Here is a 21,724-nt window from a genome sequence, read left to right on the forward strand (position 1 = left end):
ACGCCAACAACAGTCAAACTGAGAACCAAATCAAAGACTCAACACCCTTCACAATAGCAACAAAGAAAACAAAATACCTAGGAATATATGTAACTAAGTAGGTGAAAGACCTCTACAGGGAGAATTACGAAACACTGAGGAAGGAAATAGCAGAGAACATAAACAGGTGGAAAACCATACCATGCTCATGGGTTGGCAGAATCAACACTGTTAAAATGTCTATGCTATCCAAAGTGATCTACAGATTCAATGCAATCCCTATTAAAATATCAACATCATTTTTGCAGATCTAGAAAGAATAATTCTACCCTTTGTATGGAACCAGAGAAGACTCCATATAGCAAAAGCAACCTTAAGCAAAAAGAACAAATTGGGATTCATCAGTTTACCAGACTGCAAGCTATACTACAAGGTTATGGTAACCAAAATAGCATGATACTGGCACAAGAACAGAGACATAGACTAATGGAACACAACTGAGAACCCAGATATAAACCATCCTCATATAGCCATGTGATCTTTGACAAAACAGACAAAAACATACACTGGGGAAAAGAATCCTTATTTAATAAACAGTGCTGGGAAAATTGGATAGCCACATGTAGAAGACTGAAACAGGATCCATACCTCTCACCTGTCATAAAAATCAACTTATGATGAATAACAGACTTAAACCTAAGGCATAAAACCCCAAGAATTCCAGAAGAAAACATTGGGAAAACTCTTATAGACATTGGCCTAGGCAAAGAATTTATGAGGAAGACCCCAAAGGCAATCACAGCAATAACCAAAATAAATAAATGGGACCTGATCAAATTAAAAAGCTTCTGCACAGCCAAGGGAACTATCATCAGAGTGAACAGACAACCCACAGAATGGGAGAAAATATTCACATGATACACATCCAGTAAAGGGCTGATAACTAGAATCTATATAGAACTCAGGAAAATCAACAAGAAAAAATCAAACAACCCCATTAAAAAGTGGGCAAAAGACATGAACAGAAACTTTTCAAAAGAAGACAGAATAATGACAACCAAACACACACAAAAATGCTCAACATCTCTAATCATCAGGAAAATGCAAATCAAAACCACAGTTAGATATCACTTAACTCCAGTGAGAATGGCTTTTATCAAAAAGTCCCAAAACAGCAAATGCTGGTGTGGATGTGGAGAGATACGAATACTCATACACTGTTGATGGGACTGCAACCTAGTACAACCTCTATGGAAATTACTATGGAGATACTAAAAGTATCAAAGAACTAAAAGTAGAACTAGCATTTGATCCAGCAATTCCACTACTGGGTATTTACCCAAAGGAAAAAAAGACATTCTATACAAAAGACATGTGCACTCAGATGTTCATAGCAGCACAATTCACAATTGCAAAGATGTGGAAACAACCCAAGTGTTCATCCATACAGGAGTGGATTAATAAAATGTGGTATATGTATACCATGGAGTACTACTCAACCATAAAAAAAATGATGAAGTAATACCCCTTGTATTATCCTGGATGGAGCTGGAGCCCATTCTTTGAAGTGAAGTATCACAAGAATGGAAAAACAAGCACCACATGTACTTACCATTAAATTGGTCCTAATTGATCGACACTTATGTGCACGTACGTAAGTAACACTCATAGGGTGTCAGGCGGGTGGGAGAGAGGAGAAGGGGATGGGTAAATTCACACCTAATGGGTACGGTGTGTGATGTCTGGGGGTTGGGCACACTTGTAGCTCTTTCTTGGGTGATACAAAAGCAATATATGTAACCAAAGCGTTTGTAGCCTCGCAATATTCTGAAATAAAAAAAAATTTAAAAATAAAAAAATAAAACCAGGAGTTCAAGGCTGCAGTGAGCTATGATCATACCACGGTACTCTAGCCTGGGTGACAGAGCAAGACCCACATCTCAAAAAAAAAAAAAAAAAAAGCACAGTTCAGAAACCAAAGTAATTATAACTAAACTCTGATCTTTACTTTTATCTCTTAAAAATCATGCTAGTAGATTCAATTTATAATCCATGGTAAAACACCTTTCAAAACTCCCTTTGCTTCCTTTCCTGTTTCTCAGATTCCAAAGCTGCTCCAGAGACTCTCATGTTGCCAAATCCCAAAGCGCTTTCTCACAGAACATGTGGCCCATGTGGGCTTTCATCCCCACCCAGCTCCTTCAGTTCTTCATTTTACAGGTCTACACATACTCTGTGTTTTGTTTTTTCTGTCGTTTTGTTTTGTTTAATGTGGTTCTGCCTATTCTTACAAGAAGCTTAGAAACTAGTCTGGCAAAGTTCTCTTAGAGGGCAAGGCGAGGGCAAGCGAAGAATCTGAGTAGATAAAGGAAAAGTTCTTTTATTAGCTGGAGGTTGGATGGGAGCAGCAGGAGTCTCCAATTACTGCCAGGTTAAGATATCCTGTCCCTATCACAATCTACAGTAAGAACCAACAGTTACTAACAGTTAACATTTTGCTAAGTATTTTTATATTAATTTTGCCATGATAACTCTAATATTATCTTACAAGTTTGTATTATAATATCACCATGCAAATGAGGAAACTGTAGTTGAGAGCAGTTGAGTGATTTTTCCAAGGTTACATGGCTGGTTAATGGCAAAACTAGGACCTCTCAGCCTCCTTTTCCTCCTAAAGCCCATGTTCATAACCATCATGACCTTTAGTTATCAGCATTTCCCACTGACTGAGGTTATACTGAGACGAAAGCCATCACTGAGACACACTGACACCATTTGAATATGAGAAATGCAATTTATCTCCATCCTTTCACAAAATTTTCTTTTTACATAGTTTTTCAGCTAAATGTACCGTTTTGGACCCAGATCTATATTAACATACTGATTACCAAATGTTAGACATTCTATAAATTAGTATTGGAATTTTCCAACTATAAATGCTTGTGATTTGGAGGGGAAATTCAAAATTTGAATTTCTCTTAATTTTTTTTAATTAATTAATTTTTTTTTTTTTTTACTATTTACTGTTCTCTACCCAAAAGACCATAGGAAATTCTATGGCCCAGGTTTATACTCTTGAGTTTGTCCCCTCATGTGCACTCTGCCTTATTTGTCAGTAGAGGAAGGACTTAGGAGAGGGATTAGAGGCTCGTCAGAGCATGACAGTGATGAGAGCTACCCAGAGTGTGTATAATGAACTCCACACACAGTTGCCAGCTACTCTGTTGAATATGCCACCTCGAAAGTCATCTTTGCATTCAATTTTGACTTTTAAAACAAATTTCCTTTTTGGCATAAATGTTTCCTTGCTGTCTTTGCATCCTGATTGAAAGCAAAATGAGATTCACCTCTGATGAGATTGGTCATCACTCTTTGGAAGACAGGCCTTAAATCAACACTTCCCACTTTTGTCCTTTTGGCAAATGCCGTCAACCTGGAGTGGGTGCGAGAGGCAGTCACTCCCACTGTCGGCATCTGGAAGCTGTGTTAAGTCACCACCTTGGTACTAAGTGTCTTCTCAACTCCCTTGGCTGCTGGTTAGTTCTTTTTCTATTAAAATTAGAGTTTGAGCTAATTATTCAAAGGATACAAAAATAAAGAGCAAAAAGGGAAGCTGAATGTAGGGCTCTGACCCTACATTTGGGAGTCTTGACCTTGTAGGTTAAAACAAACACCGGAGCTACAAGAGAATCATTCTAAGTCCCCTGACCCCAGTTTCTTGACCCTGTTACAGAAAGGGTTTATGGAATTATCGCAAGAGATTTTCACATCTCCATGTAGGTAGAATAAGAAATACATCTTACGCATACATATACTATTCATTTTTCATATGTAAATAGGTCCTGTTGTAATCAATATGACATAAATTGTTTTAATAACATTCATATAAATAAATGTATTTAACAGTATGCATTTTCTTAGTCAATATATCAAAATAGGAAAGAGCTTCAACTACTATTATAAGACTTTTTACATTAGAAAGGAGTTCTCATTTTTTTTAAACAGTGGGGAATTACTAAATAATGGTGGCTGCTATGCGATCAGCAAAATGGGAAGAAACATGAAAGAAGTTAGAAATATGAAGGCACTTACATTAAAAAAAAAAAAAAAAAAGGCAGAAAGTCCCTACCAAAAGCTATCAATTTCTGTCAGGAAATTGGCTGATGCATCCTGCTTTACCTTGGAGTTACGGAAGGCTGCTGCTTGATTTAGCATGGGTGTTAAAGAACCCCATGTCAGCAAACTCACAGGAAGAACTTGTCATTTCTACTGGTATTCTGTCTAAGCTTCAAAATGGCACGGCACTCCGGTGCCCTACTGTACCATAATGTCTTTGACATTTTCCTGAGGAGAAATCATAGACTATGAGTCAGTGTGTAAAGAGATAAATAAAGGCTACTTCCAATTGTAGAATGTCTGCTTCTGGTTGATAATTAAAAGGATCACCCCAAGAGACTAGCAGATATGTTGTTTAATTGGTTTTTAACAGTTTCAAGTCCATCACTCCTTCTTCTGGTAAGAGGATCCCAGTTTTCCTTTTGAGAATTGTCCACACCCATTACTGGGCACGTGGCCCAGACCTAGTCCCAAAATTGTTGCTGGAATTATTGAGGAGATGAACTCCTCTTACTGAGGTTTTGAAACTGGTTAGAAGGAAGTTTAGCTTGTGGTCTCTTTTGGCATCACTGGGGCGAGCCTGCCCTAAGCAACACAGGAGAGAGCTGGCCAGCAAATGGAGACAGAGTTCAGAAAAATCATTTGAACATTTTATCTAAATATTCCTGATTTTGACTTTTGAGTTCTGGTAGCCAATCAAGTGTCCTCTGTGGCTTACACGTTTGAGTTAGGGTATTACCACTGGCACCATAAAGAAACCTAATTAGTACAGGGCTGTCCTTAAGCCTCCAGTGGAATTTACCACCCTCTTTGCATCATTTCTTTCCACATTCCAGTTCTGAGAAACTCCACCATGCCATGTCAGAACTGCCACAGCCTCACTTCATTATCACCCTCTTAGTGTGGAGCAGAAGGACTTTTTCTCTAGCACACGAGCTGACTTCTAGGGCAAAGGCATTCTCAGCCACTGAGCAGGTCCAGGAAAACGTGGGGAGAAGAAGAGACCCTGTGGTTCTCCTGGGGAACTTGGCTCTCAACACTGAAAAGTCATCTCAAACCAGAATGTTCTAAAATACAAACTGACACTTTCTTTTCAACTGGCAATAAACAGTGAGTGATGTAGAGCAGTACACAAAGGTTGCCAATTTCTGATAGAGCAACCCTGTAGCTCAGCTGGGGATCTGCTAGGAGGGAAGGCTGTGATTCTGTTGTTTTGTGGAGATGGGGTATTTTGATGCTGACCCTTTGATTCTGCTTTGATTCCTTTTTTCTGCTCCTTTTGTCATTCTTGTCTCCCCGGCTGTGTTCCTTTCCATCATTGTTCTTTGTCTGAAATTGGACCCACAGAAATGAGCCTGTAATCAGGAGACATGTGAATCCCTAAATTGGTCTCATTTTGTTTTTCTACTTTGTTAATATTTCAGTATGTGAAACATTAAAAAAAAAGGCATTTTAGATCACTGGTCCTTCAACTTAGTCATGCTACTATGTAACCCACTGCATGGAAAATTTAAATATGCATCACAGTATCTAAAACTGACATTTCTAAATCTGTTTTTGGTACATTATGTAGAAAATTACTTCACTCTCACTAGTACTTGAGAAACCTTCATCCTACATCATTCCAACATCCTAGAAAAAGAAGTAAGTGGGAAGATGTGTATATAAGGGAAATAAGGAAACAGTAATATAGTACTGCAACCCATTGATAAAGATTAAACCGACTTCTTTAACTAAACTGGGCTTGATTTTTGTATCTCCTTGTGCTGTTTAATATATAACCAAATATATATAACCAAATAAGGCAGTTGTTCTTCAGTGAACTTTACAAAGGAGTAAAAATATCTGAAATTAAAGTCTTTATAACAAAATAAAATGCCCCCTCCAAGCTTCCAGTAAGTTTTTTAAAATAACACTTCAAGTATATTGAACACCTTCTACATGCCAAGCATTTTACATGTGTTAACCTCATTTGGTCTTAGTGCTTGAGATGGGAACAATTAGTCTCTCATTTTATAAATGAAAAAAACTGAGGGTTAGAGAGACCAGGCAACCTGTTCAGAGCCAAGTGCAAGGTCTGTGTCAATCCAGAGACCAACCTTCTAACAGTTACAGGGGAGATGGGGAGAGGGAAGGAAGAGATTTTATGTTTTCTTAATATCTCATGGATTCTTAAGTCAAGAGTTGGTAGGGGAGAGACAGGCAAGACCACTCCCTGTGTTGCTGGTTTCAGGCTATTCAGGGGCAATGGACCAGCAGAAAATAAACAAACAAAGACTGGATCTTAGGGAATTGGCTAGCCATGCCCTGAGGTGAGTACTTTTGCAGCAATTTGCAGTGCTAGCCATGGCGTCTTTCCTTGCTGATGGCCTGACAATACCTGGGGCCTAAGACATCGTGGGCCCTCTCCAGCTCTCTCAGTACCTTGGGCTTATTCTTCTTTCTCTCACTTCCACATTCTTTCCTTCTACCCAGCATATTTATTCAGACCCCTTACTCCTTTTCCAGGATAACTCTTGCTCAGCCTTCCAAGTCCAAGTTTAAATGGTTTTTTTCTTCATGAAGCTTTCTGTGCTACCCCCTGAACTAATTCAACTTTTTTTTTTTTGTACATTCACCTATGGAATTATTTTACTTTTACTCTATGTACCAGGTTATAAGATCCTACAGAATCCCTTACATACTCTAATAAAAAACTTACTGCATTAATTGTTATTGTATGTTTGATGTCTGGTTTCCTCCCAGTTCTTTAAGACAAGAACTGCGTCTGTTGTTCACCACTGAATCTCCTGGGCCTAGTTTAATACCTGGCACATAGTAAGCACTTAATAAATAATTATCAAATAAGTGAATAAATAAATGAATGAAATAGCTCGAGTTAGAATCGCTGCCACTTAATATTAGAAAGGACCAATAAGAAGTTATCAAACTAAGTGTGACCCAGTGAAACTAAAAACAACAACAACAACAGTAGTAATATTATCCTTGCCCTTAAAGATAAAACAATGTGATGTATTGCTCAGAAAGGAAAAGAATGATCCTTTTTGGGGAACCTATAAAGAGTATCATACAGTGTATGTGATTTTTTTTTTCGTAACTTACAATAAGAAATACACTACATTATGACCCAGTACACACACACACACACACACACACACACACACACACACACCTGAAACAAAATTTTCATATTATGTTTATCTTTACTGTGTGAGGCATACTGATATGTTCTATTCTATTTTATACTGTTTCTTCTATTTCATTAAAAATGCTGATAATAAACAACTAAATTGATCTCATGACTCTCTAATGAATCTAAAAAAACTCCCTTTAGTGGTGAGGAGTGTAGGTTCTGTTGTCATAACTACTGGACTGGCTCTGCCACTTGCTGGTGATATGACTTTTGTCCAACATCGTGAAGCCTCGTTAACCCATCTACAAGATGAGAGTGGTGTTAGTAACTGCATCATAGGATCATTGTGAGGATTAAATGAAATGAGGAGTGGAAAGCACTCACAGTGTCTGGCACAGAGAAAGTACTCAACAATACTAGCTACTAGCACGTGCCAAACACTATATGAATGCTGCTCCGGCACCTCCTGCTATTCTCTGAAAAGTCTCATGACGTAGTAGTAACATCACTGTTTTATAGTAAGGAAAGTGAAGTTCAGATAGATTAAATCAATCATCCAAGATCAAATGGTCAATAAACAGCAGAGCTGGGTTGCTCAAGCCAGGTCTGTCTGACTCTGAAACCCATGTTTTTTCCAGGAAATAGGAGGGAACACCCTCCTCAGGCTGGGAGAACAAAAGAAGAGGTTAAAATTACAAAAACTTGAAGTTGGAGAGGGGCCCTGCAGAGCAGAATCTCAGGGCCCTGAGAAAGGGGCATGATTTGCTGGTATCACCAGGACTGAGGGTGGGGGAAATGAAGCTGGTTCTCTAATAATTGCAAATACTGTGAACTGGATTCACCTGCTATTATGGAAATGAATTGCAGCTGCTGCCTGAAGCAGCACAGCCAGGTGCCACTGATCAGAACAAGAAACAAACAGGAAGCCAATGGCAAGGGGAACATCCTTCTACCTCTTCCCCCTGCCAGTCTCCCTCTAGCGCCCCCAACTGACAGAACAAAACAAGGCTCCCGCTGGCAAAGGAGAAGTTTGCAGAGTCCCACCTCCAGCATCTCAGAGCTAGTGGGTGGAAGCTCAAAGAAGGCTTCATGGAAATGGCTGGACTCAAAGTAGCCTTTGAAAGGTGAGTGACTGGTGCAGACCCAAATGCTATTGCATGTGGTTGAAAGAAGGTTGGGCTTAGGATGAGCCACACCTGGGTTCTATTCTTGTCTCCACCACTTACAAGTTTAGAAATTTTGTACACTTTTATCTAGCCTTCCTGAGCCTCAGTTTCCTCAGCTTTATGCTGTTGATGATACCAGCCTTGCAAAGTTCTATGAAGAATAATGAGCTACACATAATACACTTTTTATTGTCTGACAAATAACTGCTCAAAAAATGGAAGCTATTTTTATTAGATAGAATTTACTTCTATGGTATGTGAGTCAGAACTTAATCTCTTACACAGGGCTTAATTAAATTTATAATTTGTAGGCTTTAATAGGTGCAATTTGCAGCTGTGTTGAGAGCATGGGTAAAAATATACTGTACAATTGGATCTGATAAGTTTTAATATTAATCATCTTGAGCAGTTCCAAATAGAATGACTATGAGTGGCATTGAACTTGCAGCTATTGATTGTACTTCTAGTGGCAGAGTTTGTCCAACATTATCTCTTCTAAGTTACTGGCAATATTGTTTGGCTTTCCCGGGTTAATGAAAAGTACCTTTGCCCCTCACCTATGAGCCATCAGAACGGTCTATCCGCCCTTTGACAAGTATTACAGAACATCGAATGACAATGGGGCCCACTTGGCAGCATTGTTCATTTCCATCTCAGCTTAATTACCAAGTCTGCTGCTTTTGCCTCAGGCTTTGAGCTAGAAATGAATCCAATATTGGAAATATAAAGTTGGCTTCTGTTTATGCCCCTTCTCATTTCTACCACTGTGGATGTGAAGACAGAGAAAGCCAAATTTCTTCCTCCGTACGGTGCTACTGAAGGTGTGTTTTACAACTTAACGGGGCATGTGGCTTCAACTGCTATTCAGCTCTGGTTACTCTGAAATCACTCAGTTTAATATTTCCCTTGGGGACTTCACAGTGTGTTAGGTGGTTACTAAACCCCTGGACTTCAGAGGTGGAGGACAGCTGTGATTCTAAGGAGCTCACTCACAGGTGGAGAATGGTGATGGCAGAGCTTATGAAGTTGGGATGCCCTGTTAAGGCTGTTAGCTGCTCAACTAACCCTGGACGGACTCTATCCTGCAAATGAATTATACAGACTCAGAAAGAATGAATATTTTAGTCTCTCAAGCAATTAAAATACTCCCCATACAGAAATATCAGAAGAATGAAAACTGTCAGAAAAGCAATTTTCCACAGATATATTTTCTCAAGTAGGGATATGGTTCCACATATCAAGGAAGGTCCTAAGAAGTTTTAGTTTTTGTTGTGTGATATCACTAAAAATGCTTTCATAAAACAGATCCTTTAAAATAGTTTCTTTTTTAATCAGTAGCAGCAAAAAGCACTAAGGTAGGAGTCAGGAGAACTGAATCTGAGTCCTTGCTCTACTGCAATGGTTTTTGTTGACGTGGGTAAATCACGTACCAGTTTTTGGTCTTTTCCCTTCATTTGAAAAATTCATATATATCCTCCATAGAACCTAGAGTTGATTTCTAAGATTATAGTCCAATGTTAAGATTATCTGGCTGAGAGTATGAAAGTCTAATGTGATTGAGTTGAGATTTTTTGATTAACATTAAATTCCAAACAATTCCTTCTAACAGAAGGAATATTTTGCACTGTGCTAAGGGACTTTACCCACATAAGTTAGCATGTGACTTGCTAGGTAAAAGAACACTGAATGGAGTACTTTAGTAAAATATATCCCTTCAAATACTATATTTACTAATGAGTAGCAATAGGAATAGAGTTTTCAAAATTCTCCCATATTATCTCATTTTATCCTCATAAAAACTCTGTAAGGTAAATCACATTCCAATTTAATAGAAGGAAAGAACTAAGACTTAAAAAGGATTGATTTCTTGCCCTTGTTTGTCTGATTCATAAATGGCAGAAGTGGATCTTAGCATTCATGCTTTCTCTTTTTCTTTTCATTTCTTTCTTTTTCTTTTTTTTTTGTACAAAAGAAGAGAGTTTATTTGGGCCAAGGTTGAGGACTGCAGCCAGGGAGACATAGATTCAAGTTGCCCTGAATTCATGCTCCCCATGCTTTTGACTTTTACCGCACTGTGAACTGTTTATGTCAATGGTCATGATGACATTAGGAATCTTTTTGCACTTTGCCACATATCTTCCAACTTTCAACCAAATGCTCATGACCATACACATTTTGGATTAGCTAAAACAGAAGCTGTTCATCTGTTAGACACAGACCCCTAGAGAGGAGGCTGAAAGATTATTTCTAAAGGTTTGAATACTCATGAACACTAAGCATTATCTGTTCACTAAATAAGTAATATCTCAAATATGTATAAACAGTTGTTCTATTTTCCAAGTACTTCAGTACAATTGTGACTATCAAAACAAATAATTATGTAACAACATTGCTGAATTAGTACTAGCTTTCTGTCAATACTGTATATATTTTCTCAATCAATGGATACCAAAAGTACAACTATTAATAACATTGCTTTGGGTCTGTGAAACTTCGGGTATTAAAAGAGCTCCTGTGAACTGCCTGGGGTTATAGATATGTTCTGTATCTTGATTTGGGTACTGGCTACATGAGTATACACATTTGTTAAAATGCACTGAATTATATACTGAAGATCTGATATGTTGTTACACTGTTATGAATTTTACTTCAATTTAAAAAAATAATGCCTCAAGTACTTGGAGAGCTTGAGCAGCCCAAATGTTCAGCAACTTCTCAAGTCCAAGTGTGCTTTCCCCTTCTAGACAGTATTTGGAGTGATAGTGAGGTGCCCTTCCCCCACTGCCCTTTGTGAGCCAAACTACTGAAAATCCCCATCAGTGGGTAAAATTGTCCACCTGTTAGTGCAAACCAAGAAATTTCCTATAAATGGGCATCTGGAAAGTGTTAAAACAGCTATAATGTTACTAAAGGTGATGAAGACATAGATTGTGAAGGCACAGAGAGAATGTGATTGCAACGTGGGGAGTAGAATCTATTTGAATGTTTGGACAAAGAAAAGAGTCAATACAATTGATTAGGTTCTGTGAACAGAAAAAGGGTAGTCAATCAGAAGCTTAAAAAGGTAGTCTGAGGATTATGTAATGCTGTCTAGAGAATGCTGAATCTAGTTCAAATTCAGGTGTTCTTTTGGGCAGCATTGTGGATCATAAGTCTTCATCTTGGTCCAGATAAAACGGGTTCAAATTAGCCAACCTTCTCTGTTGTGATTCCCAATCTTGAAGCAACCTTTTGTTTGCTGACTTGACTTTTCAGGCCATCTAATTTAGGAAAGTGAGTTCCCTAGGAAGAAGATGTTAATATTTTAGATACCTGCAATGGTCTATTAAATTCATATTTTGTATTATACATCAATCCCTTTTAAATTTGGTTAATCTAAGTCAGTTCCTCTGTGTCTGATCATTTCTAAAGACCTCAGCTTTAAGTTTATGGGTCACAAGACTGTGATGACTGTTTGTATTAGTCAAAAAATTTTTGGTTTTCACACAACAGAAATACTACTCAAACTTGCCTATGCAAATGCAGGACTTTACTGGCTCATTTAACATGGAAGTTCAAGATGGCACAACCTTTAGGCAAGCAGGATCAAGAGCTTGAAGAATTTCATTACAGACACTGCATTTTCCATCACTCTCCTTTACCCACCATTAGTGACATTTTTATTCAGTCTTTCCTTTGTCCTGACAAAATAATTGTCCATAGATCTAAATGAGTCTTAAATTCCAAGACATTCCCATAAGAAAAGAGAAAGATTTCTATTTTCAATAGTTTCCTCAAAACCGAACTAATATCTAATTGTCTTGACTTGGGCCATGTGGCTAAGCTTAAACTAATCCCTGGGACCAGGGAAATAGAACGTGAAGATTGGCCTGAGACTTGGGTAGTAGGACTACACTGCAGCTGGAGTGCGGGACAGCCCTTCCCAGTTCACCAGGATGAAGAATGGGGGATGGGTGGTTCCCAAATACAAAATGAAGGAAGAAGGAAAGCTAGACAGGAAGCTGAAACAAAAAATATCCAAGACACCCAGCAGAGCCACACTGGTCCCCGAGTTTTTCCTGGCCTGTCAGCCATTGACTCCTGACTCGTTGTTACCTTCCCCCTTTATTTCCTTCCCTTCCCCCAATCAACACAGTGAACTAAGCAAGTATTAGTGACCAGGGTTTGTAAGTATCTTTAAAAAACCAATCCATCCTAAATTTAATTTAGTGAAGTACATCAAATATACAATATGGAACTTGTATCTTAAGGGCATGACTCTAGTAGTTATCCTTAAATAATTGTGGATCTGCTGAGAGCAGGAAAATATTCTGAAACCAAAATAACATTTTTGGAGACATGATCTTCTATTTTGGATTTTCTAGCCCTCTCCCCTAGTTCACTGAAACTAACTGTTGAGATTTTTTTGCGGGGGGGGGGGGGGGGAGGGTCACAATAAACAAATAAACAAGCAAACAAATAAAGATGGCTTTGTGACAATGGATCACCCACCCATTCTTTCCTTCTGCAATTATATATTAAGCACCCACTGTGTACCTAGAACTGGTCCTAAAATAAGATAGTATTAAAAACCTTTTTATGTGACTATGAACCAGAAATAACTAGAGATAGGAATGATTTGGGAGATTATTTTGTCAATGGCCAACATGATGTATTCATGGTTAGATAGTCAAGAATGAGCAGGCTGGAATAACCCAACCGATATGTATTAAGCACTTGCTGTGTAAGCTATTAAGTAAGGGCACAGAAATCGGCTATGATTATGGAAATACAGGTTGTCTGACACATAAAGTGGGCACCTGTATCGATTTCCTATTGCTGCTGTAACAAATTACCACAGCCTCAGTGGCTTAAAACACCACAAATTAATTTTCTTACAGTTGTAGAAGTCAGAAGTCTGAAATGGGTCTCACTGGGCTGAAATCAAGATGCCAGCGGGGATGAATTCCTTTCTGGAGGCTCTGGGGAAGAATTCATTTGCCTGCCTTTTCCAGCGTCTAGAGGCTACCCACATTCCTTGGTTTATGAAAGGGCACCTTTTTGTCAAAACCAGCAATGAGTAGTCAGTAAATATTTGATGACTGAATTGGAAGTCAGACAGACCCGAGTTCAAATCCTTGTTCTAGTACTTGGCACTAAGTCTCTTTAAGCTTTATTTTCTTCATCTGTGAAATGGGTACAAGATTGTCTATAGAATAAAATTGTTATGAAGTTTCTATGGGCTTGAATATATAATAATTATAACTAACACTCACTGGTTGCTAAGCATGTTGAGGTGATTTATATTTATTACTTCACTTGATTCTCACTGAAACCCTAAGCAGTAGGTGGTATTATTATACTCAGTTTATAGATAAGTAACTGAGGCATAGAGGCATTAATTGTCTTGCTCTAAATCTTGCAGGCAATAAACAGTAGAGCTCCAATTGACTCCACCTTCAGGGGCAGTATTCTTAACCACAATACTATAAACTATTCATAGTAAGTTAAGTGCCAATTATGGTGTCTTGTACATAATCAGTGCTCAGTAAATGCTGGGGAGGATTAACAGCAATAAGGCTAGCAGCAGGTAATATACAGCAATCCAGGCCAACGGGCTAGTAGCTATTATGAAGGTTTGAAACAAAATTCCAGATGTGAGCTAACCCTCTAGTTCTTGGGAGAGTTTGACAGGCATAATAAAGGTGAGCCTCCGTCCTGGCAAAACTGCCGTGCTATATAGATTATAGGCATAAAGACTGTGGCACAGAGGACAAAAATAGCGGCCCAGGTCCTGGAATTGTGTTATAAGTTTGAATTGAACTTAGAAACAAGACAGAAATCGAGCAACTAAATTGTGGCTCATGGTTAGCATCCAGCAGGAAGCATGCCACGATTCTGTGTCACCTGGAGAGCTCTGGCAGCCTGGGGTCAGCCTGAGAGATCCTGAGCTGCAGACAGGTGTCGGAAGCCCAGAGAAGAGGAGCAAGAGAAGGGAGGTGGGGCCGGGCAAATGATCCCAGCCATATTTTTTGATGACAGCAACTTCCTGTCTTGGCAATCGTGTGTGTACATGAGTGTGCATACATATTTGTTGTGTTAATCAATCCTCTAGTGTGTATGGCACTATTTTTAGAATCCATTCTTCACAGGCCTCCTTTAGATTCCTAAAACATCTCTGCAGCTACCTTATCAAGATGATTCTACAAAAAAAATAAGCTAATTTCTTGCAAGCAAACAACCAACAATAATAAAAGAATAAATTAAAAAAACTCTCTCTCAAATCAATCATTACAATAAAAATAAACCCTTTTACAAACAGAAACCAGATCTTTAACCAAGTAGTTATTCAGCTATCATCTTTAAAATATATAGGATCTTCCTAACCTTTTGCCATATGAGAAAAGAAATATACCACCGTATATAGTGACTAACCAAGGGATAGCCTTAGGAAAAACTGGTGAGGAAATGAGATAACAAAAAAGGGAATTTCTCCCCATTTTTCTTTTTCCTTCTTTCTTTTCTTTTCTTAAATGCAGAATTTGAAAAGAAAAGCCTGGCCTGGACTTTGGGAATGAGCACTGGATTCTAGTTCTTCAGGCTATTTCTTCTCCTGATGTCCTGTGAGGAGAGTGTGGGACTGGGCTGAGACAGGCAGGGTGAAGAATAGCTTGATTTCTTTTCAACTTGTACCTCCTCCAAACTCATAGAACAATTACATGTGTTTTTTGTATCTCTCATTAAAATTGAGGCATTTTGGGTCTTATGTAAGTCGAATTAGTTGTTAAGGAATGAAAAAAATACAAATTCTTGTCTGTGATCCATTTTGGCAAATATGTTAAATTTGAGAGGCCTGTTATTTCCTCTGCAAACAAAATGTTTGATTATATTCAAATTTTCAAAATTCCTGGGATTTTGGCAACATGGTAAAGTTTTTATATTTATAGGCTAAATATAGAGAACATGTCCACATATGGCAAATTATAATGAAGCAAGAATTATGCCAGCCTGAAACCCATGATCCATGAATTTTTTTTTAAAAAAATTCCTGCAGAAATAGAAGTCTCCAAAAATAATAACAATGTTAATGAAGTACTAAAAATAAAATTAGAGGTGGATGTTAATAGTATTTTTCTCATTCCTTTTCATGTCATTGCTTTTTTGATGCATGTCAAATTAGCCGTTAATTTTCTATCTCCAGGTGGGAACATACAGCAGCAGTCTGACTCAGACACTTGAGCCAATAGTAATAACAATAATAATAATCATAGCAGACATTTCTCGACATATAGCAGGCATTGTGCAAGCAACAATCTCACTTAATCCTTAATATTTATCCCCAGCACCAACACACATCATTTTACAGATGAGGAAACTGAGGCCCAGAGACAATAGCATCAGGCTAGTGAGTGGCAGCCCTAAGAACGGATCCTAGTTCGTTTGGCTTCAAAGCCCACGCTCCTTCCACCATGCCACACGGCTCCAACACTGGATATGTGTTCTGCACCAACACTGGATATGTGTTCTGCACCAAAGAGAAGTTCAGAGCATAATTTGAGAGTTGTAAAGGAGCATGAGGCTGCACGCAGAACTAAAGTCCTTTAATATATTAAAGATTTATAATTTCAGAAAAACACTAAAAGCCTTATTCTTTTTGCAAAACAACTTACAAATCCCTAGCAAGCATCCAAAGAGGCAAGGGGCACCACAAAACAGTTTTGAAAATTCCTGTCTAGATGATCTTTAATTAAGGACACTTCCAGTATTAAGCTTGTGTCTGTCCTTTGCTGATCTTTAATTATTAATACAGGACAGTCCCTATTTTTAGAAGGGCAGATATGTTACTATTGTTAGCATTTTTTCTAGGGCCCTACCCTTCTCTTGGAGGTTTGTCAGAGAATGATGATCACAGTGTAAACTAAGGTGAAATTTTAGGTGGGTGAAACAAGAAGGGTAATTCTCATATGAGGAACTAGCTGGACTTACCCACAGAATGGAGCTGGACCAAGGACTGAAAATGAGACCAAATGTCTGCCTGAGACTCCACTAGGTGCTGTGCCTGATGGAGAAACCAAATCAAGCACAGACCTAACACTGGCCAATTCTTGAAGAAGAAATCCGCTGTTTCTGGGCCTGAGCCCTGAGGGTTTTACATGATGTCTGAGGTCTTTATTTGAAAGATTAAGTCCTAAGAATTGCTTCTTGAGAGCAGCTTCCTGATTGGCTTCCAAGTCCCAGCTCCAACATGGGGTAACCCCGACAGAGGTTCAGATGTTTTGAGACACTTCTGGCGTTGAAGTACAAACTAGTCATTGTATCCTCCAGAAAAAAATGTACATATATATATGTATGTGTGTATATACGAGGGATGGCCAGAAAGTATCCAGCCATTGTAAATATAATATTTCATATTATGTAGCTGGATACTTTCTGACAGCCCTCATACATGTATGTATGTATCTATGCATATATATGTAATTTCTCTTTCTCTATGCACACACGGATACACGCTATCATGTGCATGCACACACACTGTTTTTCTTGGTACACATGCATACCAAAGACAACAAGGAAGGAGAAGCCTAGAGGTAACATGGAGTCAAGGCTTCCAAGCCTGTTCTATCACTAATTATGTGTGGCTCTGGGTGAAAAGTGACCTTCTCTTAGTGTAGTATACTGTTGTATGATCAGAAAGAGTGGGTGTTGAAATATTGTTAACTCAAAATTTGAAAACACTATTCTTCTATTAAGAATTTAGTGTGAGCACCAAAGATCTGAGAAGTAGAGGGATTGAAACACTAACCCAGGACAGCTTTATTCTTTCTTGGGGTTCGATTGGGTTGTTGTTTCTGCTTGTCAAATAATCAAAGTCTAAGAGGCATTTTTAAGCTTGTAAAATGCAATTCAATAGGAAATATCTTTATACAGAGTTGATCATTTTTTTGGTCTTTTCTTGTCTTTTTTCAATGCACGTGTGTGCGTGTGTGTGTGTGTGCGTGCAAGTGTTTGTGTGAGTCTGTGTGTGACTACACATCCTTTCTACTTGGTTGGGTCCCATCTGCGGCCTGTGGCTTTCCCCTCACTGGTCTCGTAACCTTCCACACACAATGAGCAATTGCTATTTTATCAATAATTTCAAGCTGATGAGAGAAAAGGGTAGAAACAGCCTCAGAGAAACACAGTATTTTGCTTTAAAAATTCCCGTTCTCTGTTTAGCTTTTAGCTATGTCTTCTCTCCCTCCCCCTGAACATTTCCCACATGTAGGCAGTTCTGCTTCTCTTTTTAGGTTACAAATGCCATAATCAGTGAGAAGAAAAAGTGCCAGGTGGCACTTACTGAACAGCTACTGTGTAGTATCCAGGTGGGGTAAAATTATTATTCCACCAAAGATCCTATGTATAAATGTATGGACATACACTATTTTCTGATAACTGTATTCATACTGCATATTTTCTTATCTTCTTTTTTCACTAATGTGTTCTGTTCATTTCTTCATATCATTAAATATGCTTCAAGAAAACTTGATTTTCAGTGGCTTCCCAATAAGAGTATGAACTTTTGATGTCAGAACAACATTGTGGGCCAGGCGCGGTGGCTCACGCCTGTAATCCTAGCACTCTGGGAGGCCGAGGCGGGTGGATTGTTTGAGCTCAGGAGTTCGAGACCAGCCTGAGCAAGAGTGAGACCCTGTCTCTACTAAAAATAGAAAGAAATTATCTGGCCAACTAAAATATATATATATAGAAAAAATTAGCCGGGCATGGTGGCACATGCCTGTAGTCCCAGCTACTCGGGAGGCTGAGGCAGTAGGATCGCTTAAGCCCAGGAGTGTGAGGTTGCTGTGAGCTAGGCTGACACCACGGCACTCACTCTAGCCCGGGCAACAAAGTGAGACTCTGTCTCAAAAAAAAAAAAAAAAAAGAAAAGAAAAAAGAAAAACATTGTGGACATGACAAATCTAAGAGATGTAAGATGACCTCATCTCAGGAGACTTTTATCACCTGCAAGTATTTGAGGAAGCTGCTCTTTCCCTGGGGACACAAGAGGAAGTGCAAAAACCTAACATTGAGCCCTGTTTTTGTGCTTTTTATTCATTATCTTATTTAATTCTCCCCCAAAACTTATGAACTATTACTATGTCATTTTACATATGAGGAAACTGAGACCTAGAGAGATAAGATACCTTATATGGAGTAGATCTTGGATGTGGGATAAGAACTGCCCACGTCTAAACTCTAGTTATTTCTATATGCCCACACTGTGCCTCTGAGAGGTAAATGGAGTCTTATTTATAAAAATCAAGTCAGATAAAATGGTTCATGTAACTACATGAAGAAAAAGTTTTTAAAAGTTATGAGTGAGAATAGGACATTCAGAATCAGAGAGACAAACATAACATCCATATGCTTCATGTTTGGTTCCCCAAAGCCTAAAAGAGGAATCTTGAGGCCAAGTAGGGCAACCCCTCTCTCTCTTTACGGGGGTCCGGGATCAGGGGGACTGAACAAGAGTAGAACAGGCGCTGAGATAATGGTAGCTCCGTTTGGGATAAGTGCAGCCTGCTCATCTCTGTGAGAACCAAGTCCTGGTGGGGACTGAGAATCTTTGTAAACACTGCACCACTTCTAACAAGTGGATTTGCTGGTCTAGATAGTGTTCCAACAGTATAGGATTGGAGAGAGTAAGAGAGGCCTAGGAGTCCTTTCACCTATGTCAGCTAAATGTCTTTGGCAATATTTTAATAAACTTGGCAATAAAGTTCTGTACATTATTAAATTATGATTTCTTAAAACATTTTAAACACTTTATTGGCTTGGGAGATGTGTTTTTCCCCTTTGTCTCTATCGACCTATGCTTTCTAGCTGGGCTTCACTTTCTGCCACCACCGAGGAGCAGGACAAGTATTCAAGCGAGTAACCCACCAAGAAGGCCAGAGACTCAGCCACTGGGGAAACCAACTGCCTTCTCCACTGCAGGGTTTCTGCCATTCAGTGATGGTGGCAGGTGGGACAGGCAATGACAGACACCACTATACATACTTATGCTGCTCCTTAAGCTTATAGAGAAACGACAGGCAAGCATGATACCCAAGAAGATCTTATACGTGTCACTCAGAAATCATCTTTTATTCACAGTGCAAAATGTTCTCAGTAATGGGGCCCAAACTCCCCCCAAACCTACCGCAGCTCTTCCAGGCCTCTAAATATTCCTTCTTCTTTAACAAGCCTGTGTACCCAGTATAGGCTGGAGGAGGCACGTTCTTCTTACTGACTAGCTCATTTTTGCCTAATTATACTACTTTCATATATTTCATTCTGCCTAAAATATCCTAAAATATTCTAAGCATGACAACCACATAAATTACGCCTTTTATGTATAGAACCTAATAGAAGGTATATTTCTCATTCATATTGCTTAAAGTAGCAATCTCTCTCTATGAGGGTATAATAAGTAGCACCATTACCCTCTGCATTCATCCTTCCCAAATCAGGGGAAAGGTCCCTGTGGGCCAGGGAGATGCGAGCAGCACCAGGGGGTGCAGTGGAAGGTTTGGGATCAAGGTCACACTAGTGGCATTGGGCTATGTCCTGAGGTGGGCTTTCAGTAATGAGGAGGGGCAGCTGTAATAGGGACTTCCTTCCTATTTGGGGACTGTCCTTAGCCACCTACAGCCCCCTTGTCCCACCAACCCCATCCCACCCCCTCCTGTACTTTGTCCACAGTGGCTCCTGCTGGCTGTAATGACAGCCAGCTGGTTGGGTCAAGAGATGTGCAAATTATACAGTCCCTCCTCACCCCTCTCTGAGTTCTTACATAATCTCCCAGTCTCTCAGGATGGGCCAAACACCCTGTCAAAAGCAAAGGGTATCAGAGAAAAGGAGGCAGAGAAGGTTACAGGACAGACTTCCTGGTTCCCTTGAGGCTGGCCACTGATTTTCGTCATCTGGGAATTGTCTGACCTTCCCCCTTCCCAGCCTGTCCTGCTCCATAGGCACTCACATCTCTGTGGCCCAGACAGCAATTACAATAAGCTGCAGACATGCAGGTCAAGGAAGAAGTGACAAGATTAGCCTCATGTAAGGACAAGGTATGAGAGAGATAGCAGAGGGCTTCCTTTACCCCAAAGTGCCATTTTATTTCTAATAAAAGGTCAGTTACTCAAATTCTATGCCTGGATATATATATATGAAGGAACTGAAAGCAGGGACTCACACAGACATTTGTATGTCAGTCAGTGTTCACTGCAGCATTATTCACAATAGCCCAAATGTAGAAACACAACCCAAGTGTCCATCAACAGATGAATATATAAACAAAATGTGGTCTATACATATATATATATATACATATATATATATAATAAATATTACTCAATCATAAAAAGAAACAAAGTTCTGATACAGGGTACAACATGGATAAACCTTAAAAACATGATGCTAAGTGAGAATAAGCCAGATACAAAACAGCAAATATTGCATGGTTTCCCTTATGTGAAATATCTAGAACAGGCAGATTTGTGGGTACAGCAAGTGGATTAGAGGTTACTAGGAGCTGCAGGGAGAGGGAAATGAGGAGTTATGGTTTCATTATTACAGAGTTTCTGTTTGAGGTGATGAAAAGTTTTGGAAATAGAGCTGATAGCTGTAAAACATCATGCATGTAATTAATGTCACTGAATTGTACACTTAAAAATTGTTAAAGTGGCAACTTTATGCAATATATATTTTACCACAATTTAAGAAAAAGGCCAACTACTCAGCAGGCTTGTGGGTTTTTTAGGTTTTGTGAAGTCACTGGAATTTGTTTGATCCCATCAGATCTGCATGTACTTTCTTTTCCCTCTCTGCATTTTCCCATTGTCTGCTCCTCTGATCAGCTATTAGTAAAAATAATTCCTTAACATTTATTGAGTCCCAGGCACTATTCCATTCTATGTGAATTGATGAATTTAATTCTCACAACTGCTATATGAGAATTACTACTATTATTATCCCTGGTTACAGAAGAAGCAGTAGATACCCTTCCCCAGTGTCACCCAGGAAGTAAGGTCAGAGTCAAGACTCAGTCCCAGGGAGTCAGGCTTCAGAACTCACATTCTGGACCATTACTCTGTGGCATTCTTGGAACCCTGCAATAGATGCTCTTAGGAAACTTGTGAAAAACCAGACTGATCATCTACTGGTACTGACTGAATCAGAATCTCTGGAGCTAGGGCCCAGGAACCTACATTTTTAAAAAGCTACCCACAAGTCCCAATTTTAAACCTTGTTACAAAGCTACAGTAATCAAGACAGTAGGGTACTGTCATAAGATTAGACATATAGATTAATGGAATAGAAATGAAAGCAT

At 39.0% G+C, this 21,724-nt stretch overlaps 1 long non-coding RNA gene across 1 annotated transcript in view; it reads right to left on the minus strand.

Moving 5' to 3' along the window:
- Nucleotides 1-11,419: 11,419 nt before the first annotated feature.
- The window catches only part of LOC123650222, a 142,389-nt gene continuing 132,084 nt past the window's right edge, over nt 11,420-21,724 (minus strand). Inside the window, exon 3 of the long non-coding RNA XR_006739300.1 lies at nt 11,420-11,676. This is a non-coding gene — a long non-coding RNA (uncharacterized LOC123650222). The remainder of the gene's footprint in view (nt 11,677-21,724) is intronic.

This window comes from Lemur catta, chromosome 14 (assembly GCF_020740605.2).
Source record: "Lemur catta isolate mLemCat1 chromosome 14, mLemCat1.pri, whole genome shotgun sequence".
Classification (NCBI taxonomy): domain Eukaryota; kingdom Metazoa; phylum Chordata; class Mammalia; order Primates; family Lemuridae; genus Lemur; species Lemur catta.